This window comes from Dioscorea cayenensis, unplaced genomic scaffold (genome assembly GCF_009730915.1).
Source record: "Dioscorea cayenensis subsp. rotundata cultivar TDr96_F1 unplaced genomic scaffold, TDr96_F1_v2_PseudoChromosome.rev07_lg8_w22 25.fasta BLBR01000708.1, whole genome shotgun sequence".
Lineage (NCBI taxonomy): Eukaryota > Viridiplantae > Streptophyta > Magnoliopsida > Dioscoreales > Dioscoreaceae > Dioscorea > Dioscorea cayenensis.
The window spans coordinates 39337-48816 of NW_024087099.1; the positions used below are offsets into that span (position 1 = coordinate 39337).

At 44.4% G+C, this 9480-nt stretch overlaps 1 non-coding gene across 1 annotated transcript; it reads right to left on the reverse strand.

Moving 5' to 3' along the window:
* Positions 1-791: 791 nt before the first annotated feature.
* On the reverse strand, positions 792-898 carry LOC120254904. The gene has a single exon (XR_005534804.1). It is a non-coding gene; the product is annotated as a small nucleolar RNA R71 (small nucleolar RNA).
* Positions 899-9480: the final 8582 nt, after the last annotated feature.

Here is a 9480-nt window from a genome sequence, read left to right on the forward strand (position 1 = left end):
CTAAGAATCGAATTAAGTGTCTTTACTCGCTACTCCCTGTGGATTCGACCCCGCTCACCCAGGATTATTACTTCGACAAGCCCGTGCGCTTGCGGGATATAAGCAAGGGGATCTTGTCATGTTTTTGGCGCCGTTGCCAGGGAGTTAGGCGTTTAGAGATACTTTGCACTTTGGTTTCTTAGCTATTTCACTACACATTCTATTTCATATCTTCTTATTCTATCATCATTCTGATTTTCTTTTTCTTCAATTTGGTGCAGCTCCAGGTTATAACCCAACGGAATCCATCAATATTGATTGAAGGAGACCCTGAGCTTGAACGTACACTTTGAAGGAAAGGGAAAGAACCTGTACAAGAACAGCTTAGCACAGCTGATTTGGAAGTAGAAGGATCTGACAACATGGCAGAACAAAATGAGCAACAACGAACACTATCCGATTATGCCAGACCTTAAGTGTTGGGGACACAATTGAGTATTGTGCGTACCCCAATTACAGCTCAGAATTTCGAGCTAAAGCCAGCATTCATCCATATGGTGCAGCAATCTGCACAATTCAACGGTTTGGCCGATGAGGATCCAAACAGTCACATAGAGAGCTTCCTCGAGGTGTGTGACATGCTGAAGATAAATGGTGTAACGAATGATGCCATCAAGTTGAGAGCCTTCCCATTTTCCTTAAAGGGGAAAGCGAAGCAGTGGCTACACTCATTAGCTAGAGCATCAATCACTACATGGGAGGAGATGGTAGAAGCTTTTCTAGGCCGTTATTTCCCTCCAAGAAAATCAGCAAAGCCTAGGAATGAGATCTCATCCTTTATGCAGTTGGAATAGGAGTCTTTATTCGAGACATGGGAAAGGTTCAAGGAACTGCTGTGCCAGTGTCCGCAACACGGATTCCCGGAGTGGATGATTGTTCAAACCTTATACAATTGTTTGAACCCGAGTACAAGGCAACTCTTGGATGCGGCGACAGGAGGTACCTTAGGTAGCAAAACACCCGACGAGGCTAGTCAATTGATTGAGGAAATGGGGTTAAATAGTTACCAGTGGACCGCTAGGAATAAGGAAAAAGTGGCCAGTCTCCATAAAATTGATGCGATAACTTCATTGGCGGCGCAAGTGGAGAGTTTGAGTAAGAAGCTAGATCTTATAGCTTCGAATAGAGTTGCAGCCATGACCAATTGCACCGGTTGTGGTGGAGGACATGCTCCCTCTGATTGCCCAATTGTCATTGGTGATGTTTCTTCAGTTGAGAATGTTGACTTTGTAGGTAATGGAATGAGACCTCAAGGGAATCCATACAGCAACATCTACAATTCAGGTTGGAAGAATCATCCCAACTTTTCATGGAGTAATCAAGGACCACAGAAGACCATGGGGCAATCGGGGTTCCAACAACAACAAGCCCCTCAAGTGGAAAAGCAAATTTCGGGGCTTGGAAACCCGAATGACGGATTTGGAGAAGCACTTGGCTAGATTTGTTCAATCGGAAAATACAAGGTTTGAATCAGTCGAGGCTACACTTCACAATCACACCGCCTCCTTACACAATCTTGAAAATCAAATGGGGCAAATTGCGAAATCATCTTTCCGAAAGGCCACATGGAAATTTACTAAGTAACATGGAAACCAACCCGAGAGATCATGTGAAGGCGATCGCTTTGAGAAGCGGTCGTGAGGTTGAATGGAGGCTTCCGAGTGAGAAGCCGAAAGAACACGCACCTGAGGTCGTAGAGGTTGAGAAGGGAGCAAACAAAGAGAAAGAGATGGTACCCCCACCTTTCAAGCCAAGAATCCCTTATCCCTCTAGATTGAAGAATGACCAAGGGAATGAATAGTATAAGAAGTTCCTGAGTTTGTTCAAGCAACTCCACATCAGCATTCCTTTTGTTGAGGCTTTGGCTCAAATGCCTAAGTATGCGAAGTTCCTGAAAGACCTATTGACCAACAAGAAAAAATTAGAGGAGAGTGCTTCAGTGGTGGTTGATGCTTCAAGATCGGCGGTGCTGCAAAAGAACATGCCGAACAAGAAGAAGGATCCGGGAAGCTTCATTATTCCGTGTAACATCGGGAACTTAGGTGAGGAAATGACATTGGCGGATTCAGGGGAAAGTATCAACGTCATGCCATATACTTTCTTCCAAAAGCTAGGCTTGGGTGAGCCTAGGCCTACTCGGATGACTTTACAATTGGCGGACCGAACGGTACGACATCCGAGAGGCATCATTGATGACGTGCTTGTCAAGGTGGACAAGTACATTTTTCCGGTTGACTTTGTAGTGCTAGATGTCGATGAGGATGCAGATGTACCCTTGATACTTGGTAAACCATTCTTGTGAACTTCCAAAGCATTGATTGACATGGACGGAGAAAAGCATACATTGAGAGTCGGAGATGATAAGCTCACTTACCGCCTTGTGAAGCCATGCGGCATTCTCTCGATTTTGATGACACTTTTTATTTTATAGACACTACTGATGAGATTGTTGATGAATATATACAGGAAATGTTCAACCCGGATCTGTATGAAGGTTTGTTCGACCAAGATGACAGCAATGAAGAAGTAATGATGCTTGGTTCGAATGGAGAGGAAACATCTACCCCGGGGATCTTGAAGAATGTGCTCCGTAAAAGGAAGAGGGCTAGGAGACGCCACCGAAAATGCCCCAAGACTATTGGAGACGTACTTGAGCCAAGGAATTTGGATGAACGATTGCTAGGTGGTCCGAAGCCCGATAGTACACCCTCTACTCTCAAGAGACTTTGCTCATCATGGTTTCAAGTTATGGGTAAGAGGGCAACCTTCATTCATGAACCCCCGTGAGGTAAGAAAGATACGTCAAGCTTAGTGACGTTAAACAAGCGCTTGTTGGGAGGCAACCCAAGTGTTTACTGTTTTTGTGCCTTTTAGTTTAGTTTGTTTGCATGAATAAATTGTTAAGTGTTGGTGTTTAAATTTTTGAGTGCTTGTCTTTGGGATTTTATTGTGGGTTTTAAAGGAATTCATTGTGTGTTTTGTTGCGAATTGGCAAAACTTGGTCATTTGAGTTCTATTTTTGTGTTTTTATCTGGTAAATTTTGCATAATTAGGCAGGCTCTGAGTGTGTCAACATGTTCAGAATATTTCTGCAGAGCCTGTAGGTTTTTCTAAGTCATCCGGAGAAACGCATGCAGGGCGTGGGGAATTTCCACCGCGCGTGGATGCTTCACGTGAACTCTTTTGAGAGAGGGCACGGGGCGTCTTCTGCCCTGTGGATGACCATGTGACTGGCGCACGCCCATGGGTAATTTCCGTACGGGCGTGTGCCTTCCTGCAGAGTTTGGCAGATTTTCCAAAGAACACACAGGGGCGTGGACTCGCCCTCGTGGGTGACCTGTGAACCACACTGCAGGCGTGGGGGTAATTTCCGCATGCCCGTCGCGAAGCTCGCGAGTTGTTCCCTCCATCCCAGAAAACACGAGTGCGTGTGGCTGCCTCGTGAATTGGGTTTGTGAATGTCCACGCCCGTGGGGAATTTCCGCACGGGCGTGTGGAAGACTTGATATCTTTCTCGGATGTCCAGGGAAGACACAGGGGCGTGCATACGCCCCTGTGGAGCTTTTGAAGTGAGGCACACGGGCGTGGGGAATTTCCACATGCCCGTGTGGATGCACATAACGTCAAAAGTCGCGAGTTCTGTTTAAAAATGGGATGATTTCTCTCCTTCTTCATGACTCCTTTTCACTTGAAAACACTCTCACAACATTCTCCGAGTCCATTGCGCCAGTTTGGTGGGATTTTAGCAAGTTTTCCGGCCGGTTCTCTATTTTCTCACTTCTCCTTGTCGGTAAATTCATTTTCTTCATCTTCTTCATCAATTCATGATTTCTATTGATTAATCACGGTTAACAATGCTTCGTTTCTTCAATTGGAACAATGATTTACATTTAGAACGAAGTTAGAGATATTATTGAGTTGTTTTTTTGGATTGTTGATACCGGCGATGCGGTTCTCACGCCCGTGAATCCACAGCAGGGCTTTACGGAAATTCCACCGCACCGTGTGAATTTCCGCGATATTGTTTTATTAACTTGTTTGACTAATTTTTGTTTAAATTTGGCGGATCATGGCACCTAGGACAAAGAAGCAAGGCGATAAGAGGCCACGTGAGTCATCCTCTGAGCCCGAGGGCATGCGATTTGTGATTCCCGAACATCAGGCCCATTATGAGCGCTTATCGAGACTCCGCTGCAGACAGACTCGATTCCTAGACATGACTATATTACAAGATCTTCAGCAGGGAGATGAGTTCGCTGATGAGGTTGAGGACCTTGTTTCAGATGGTGGTTGGCGGCAATTGTTGATGATTTGAGAGCCAGCTATCCGAGAGTTTGCACTGGAGGTGCTCTCCTCATTTGAGTTTGATAGAGCGTGTCACGAGCTTCAGCAAATTTGGGCACCATTCAGTTCAGAGTCTTTGGACGCCACCATAGTTTGAGCATGACCCAGTTTTCCATACTACTTAGCTTATACGAGGAGGCATTCACGAGTTCGGAGGAGTATGCACGATTGCCTCATCGATTATCCCGGAACCTTGACCCCGCGAGAGCTTACAGAGTGCTATGTGGTCGAGGGTCGATCTGGCCGGGGGTCTCCAAGGCCACATGCCTTTCCCGACCTGCCTACAGATATTTGCACGCAATCATGAGTAGGTCGGTGAATGGCCGTGGCGATATTACTGGTGTCTTGAGCCGCCAGGAGCTGCTGTACTTATACTCGATGGTAGAGCGTGTACCGATCCACTTAGTGCACATCTTGGCTGATTACATCAGACACCAGAGACAGTACACTAGACTGGGAGTGATCTTCTTGGGTCCTTAGATTACGAGATTAGTGCTGGGCATGGGTCTCTTGAATTCGATTCGCGGGGCCGAGAAGACAAGTGTACCCGCTCCCCTGGGTCTAGAGACGATGCGGTGGATGGGCATGGTCCACAGGGTTCGGACAGGGGTTTTTCCGTTAGTTCTACCAGCCCCAGAGATAGCAGAGGATGAGGGTGATGACGCCGGAGCATCTCAGCCCGCCCCCGAGCCTCAGCACGCATCGATAGATACCGAGGCATCTCCAGCGGCAAAGGAACCACCCCCTATGCGTATGTTTTCACCTTCTCGAGCCAATGATCGCTTTGAGAGGCTCGAGAATGCTATAGGAGTGGTCCGAGCCGAGGTTGCCGAGATTAGGGCTATGCAGGCTACTCAGTACACAGAGTTCATGGCGCGTTTTGACATATTACAGCAGATCCTAGAGCGAGATGTTGCCTCATCATTCGTCCTGCAGCCGAGGACTCTTCAGGCACCGCCAGTACCTCCAGGACCTCCATCCTCGACCCCAGCACCAGAGGACCCACTATATGCTTCCACTTCCGCAGCAGCAGTGGAGCCCGAGAGGGACTTCGACACTTGACCTTTCTTTTACTTTCATGCATTTTACTTTATCTTATTTTCTTGTTTTTAGACTTGTTTACTCAGAAAGGATTTTCCTTATGAGTTTATGCTATTTTGCATTATCGAGTTGTATTCATTGCTTCATCTTTTATACACTCAAGTTATTTTTGTTTTTCTTGAGCTTCACTAAACCCCCTCGTGTATGCGTGCAAATGGTCTTGTCTTTTTGGAAATTGAGACTTAGTCATGGGCACGGCCAAGGCGCTTCGGCACTTGGCCGTGCGAGCTTTAAAACCCGTTGGAACACTACTCCCAATGAATTAGCTTCATCAAACGCAACACTAGGAGTCAGGGGAGTATTGTTTTGATTGCTTCTCCCACATCTATTTTTGAATGATATATTTTGAGTGAGCTTGCGTGTGTACATTGAGGACAATGTACAACTTAAGTGTGGGGGGAGTTTCATAATGCACACATCTTTTCTATTGTTCTTGATTGATATATGCTCACATAGCCAATGGCGGTTCACCTTAGTTGCAATGTTTGTATTCTTAAGTCTAGGAGAATTGTTAACATTGAATGTTTTTCATGCTCTAGTTCTTGCTTGAATTTTTAGGAATTTTTGCCCGATTTACACTTAGTGCACTACTCACTCTTTTAACTCTATTGGAAACTCATGTTTGATGTTAAAGTGACTAGTTAGGTTTACTTCTTTTGAAAAAAAAAAATAAAAATAAAAAAATTGGGTGGAAAGAGATACCACCTATGAAGTATGAAGCTACTCTCACAAGTCGGATACTAGTTATGCCCTAATGAGAGAAAGAGCTATCTCATAGGATGAGTGAGAGCTACCACCCGGGTAGAAAGAGCTACCACCTCGAAAGTGTGAAAGCCACCTTAGCGGCCGCTTTGGAAATGGCTACCTTAGAGGATGTGTGAAGCTACTACCATCTTTTAAAATTTTTATCACTTGTGTAGATAAATAAGTCCCTTGCACTTAGAACTTTGAGGAGTATAACTTTGGGTGTTTTGAGTGAGTTCACACACTTACACGAAATTCGGGTTTGTTATCCTTTTTGATTCAAGTTTTTAGCTAGAGCATTGATTTTTTCTATTTAGTGTTGAAATTTTCCTTACTTGTAGAACGCTATCTTTGTATACTTTGGTGAACCTAAGGCCAAGCACTTTCAATATTTTCTTGATTGATGCACAGAATGTTTTAATGTTTGCTTGAGAACAAGCAAACGCTTAAGTGTGGGGGAGTTTGATAAGTGCTTGTGCGATATGAATGCTCGTTCATTCCTTATGTTGAGCATTACTTTTCTAAGGTTTTTACATTAATATGTGTGTTTTTATGTTACTTTTATGCAGGTAGGGTTGTGAGGCCGAGTATGAAGGAAATGGGCCAATGTGGATCATAATGCACCTATTTTGGAGGAGATCTTACTAAGGTTCAAACGCGAAGACATAGGACAGGTGTGAGATGCTAGAGTGTGTGCCAACCTCCTCGCATTCGAGTGAGTACATCCATTTGGTGGGGCAAAAAGGCTGGCACACTCGAGCATACCGTCTTATGCATACAAGAACAAGAACCCCACCAACATATATATCATTGAAGAAGCAAGTGATTCACGACGTGAACGTGTGCCCATTTGCGTTAACCCGATGAAAGTATGAAATTGGGAAGTTATTCAGGTTGAATACTGTAGAAGAGCACTGTAGCAAGAATGTAGCAACGACTGTAGCGGCACTGTTCACAGCCGGCCGAGAAATCAGAGAGACAGACAATCCACATGGGCGTGTGGAAATTATCCACGCCCGTGTGGAAATTCCACACGGGCGCGAGTACCGTCAACGCCCGTGGAGTTGCCCGATTCTAGCTTTATTTAAAGCCGATTCAGCCCCGATTTTGGTATTCTTTTCTCCATCTTTTCCCCAACTTGCGAGAGGGCTTCGGCTAGGGCTTTGAGGGGTATTGCCCAAGGTTTTGGAGAGGTTCTACGGCTCCGACATCGCGATTCCATTAGGAAGAAGGTTGGTAGGGGAGCTTCGATCGAGGCGTATCCTATACCGGACGAAGGAATCATTGGATGACGAGTAGAGGACTTTCCACAAGACCATCGACACGATAATCGAGGGGGTTTCTTTATGGATTCATTGCTTTTACATTTGATTTCTTTGATTGTACTTAGCTCCATGGAGAGCTAAACCCCTACTGGATACTTGGGTGATTGTGAACCCTAGGATGTATTCGTTTCATTGAACTTCTTTATTATGCTTCCAATAAATTGATGTTTATTGTGAGTTCCAACCTTGAATGCTTGATTGTATGAACATTTCCCCTAGAGTGACACTAGGGTTGAGAGTTCTTGTTGGTAACCTAGTGAGTGAGTGACACACCACGAGCGTTAGATAAAGCTAGGTTGGAGAGGTTGAGAGGGTGAGTCGAAAGGTACAGGAGTGTCCCCTTTCCCCTCCGACGTGATAGATTCTATCTCCGTTCCTCGAGTTCTTTGCGGCCATAATAGAGTGAATGGGCTAAGGGATGAACCTCCGCTGGGGCCTAGTTGAGCGTGCAATGGAGTGAAGCGTTGAGGTGATCCTAGTATCTAGGGCTTAATTGTGGCTAGGGACCTTCCGCCTGGACCAAAGTGTTAGGTCTAAATCTAGGAAGAGATTTATCACTTGGAATCCCTAGAGCTCATTGCAACTCTATGCGAGTGTGAGGTATTGAGATTGTTCGATTTCTCCTTTGGGACATGTATAGAGTTAGGCATAGTTGACCTTAGATTTGGGACTATGTATGTAAGGATTTCCACGACTCACCATTGCATTGATTAGGAAGCATAATAGAGAGTTCTTGCACTTGAAGCGATTATCCTAGGTGAAGCATCATCCGAGTACCCCATCTTTATCGATTGCCTTGCCTCCTCCTTACTTTTGCTCTCTTACTTGTTGTTTTTAATTTCTGAGAATTGAATCATTACCACACTTATCATTGTTGATACTTCACATAGCTAAGAATTGAATTAAGTGTCTTTACTTCCTACTCCCTGTGGATTCGACCCCGCTCACACTGGATTATTACTTCGATAAGCCCGTGCACTTACAGGATATAAGCAAGGGGATCTTGTCAATACTCCTCAAAGTTCTACATACAAGAGACTCATTTATCTACAAAAGGTAACAAAAATTCAAAAAGGGTAGTAGCTTCACACATCCTCTAAGGTAGCCCTTTCCAAAGCGGCCGCAAAGGTGGCTTTCACACTTTAGAGGTGGTAGCACTTTCTAACGGGGTGGTAGCTTACACACATCCCATGAGATAGCTCTTTCTCTCATTAGGGAATAACTAGTATCCGACTTGTGAGAGTAGCTTCATACATCATAGGTGGTAGCTCTTTCCACCCAACAAGCACAACTAAACAACATAACTATTTTGTTCTTTCTTTTCATTTTTCCTTATTTTAATTTTTTTTTTCATCAAAATACCATAAGAAACAAAACTAAAACTAGTCCCTTTAACATCAAACTTGAGTTTCCAAAAGAGTTTAATGAGCGAGTAGTGCAACAAGTGTCAATCGGGCAAAAATTTCTAGAAATTCAAGCAAGAACTAGGGCATGAAAACATTCAATGTTAAAAATTCTCCTAAGCTCAAGAATACAACCATTGCAACTAAGGTGAACCGCCATTGGCTACGTGAGCATGTATGTCATTCAAAACTTGTGTAAAAGACATGTGCAATGTGAACTCCCGCAGACACTTAAGATGTACATTGCCCTCAATGTACACATGCGATCACAATAAAAGTAATACAATTTGGAACACATGTGGAAGTGGACAATTGAAACAATACTCCCCTAACTCCTAGTGGTGCATTTGATGGAGCTAAATCCTTGGGAGTTAAATTCCAACGGGTTGTGATGCACACAGGGCCAAGTGTAAAAGACATTGACTGTGTCTATGACTAATCCTCAATTTCCATACTAACAAGACCATCGCACGCATACATAAGGGAGGGTTCGATGAAAGTTCAATAAACAAAAACAACTCGAG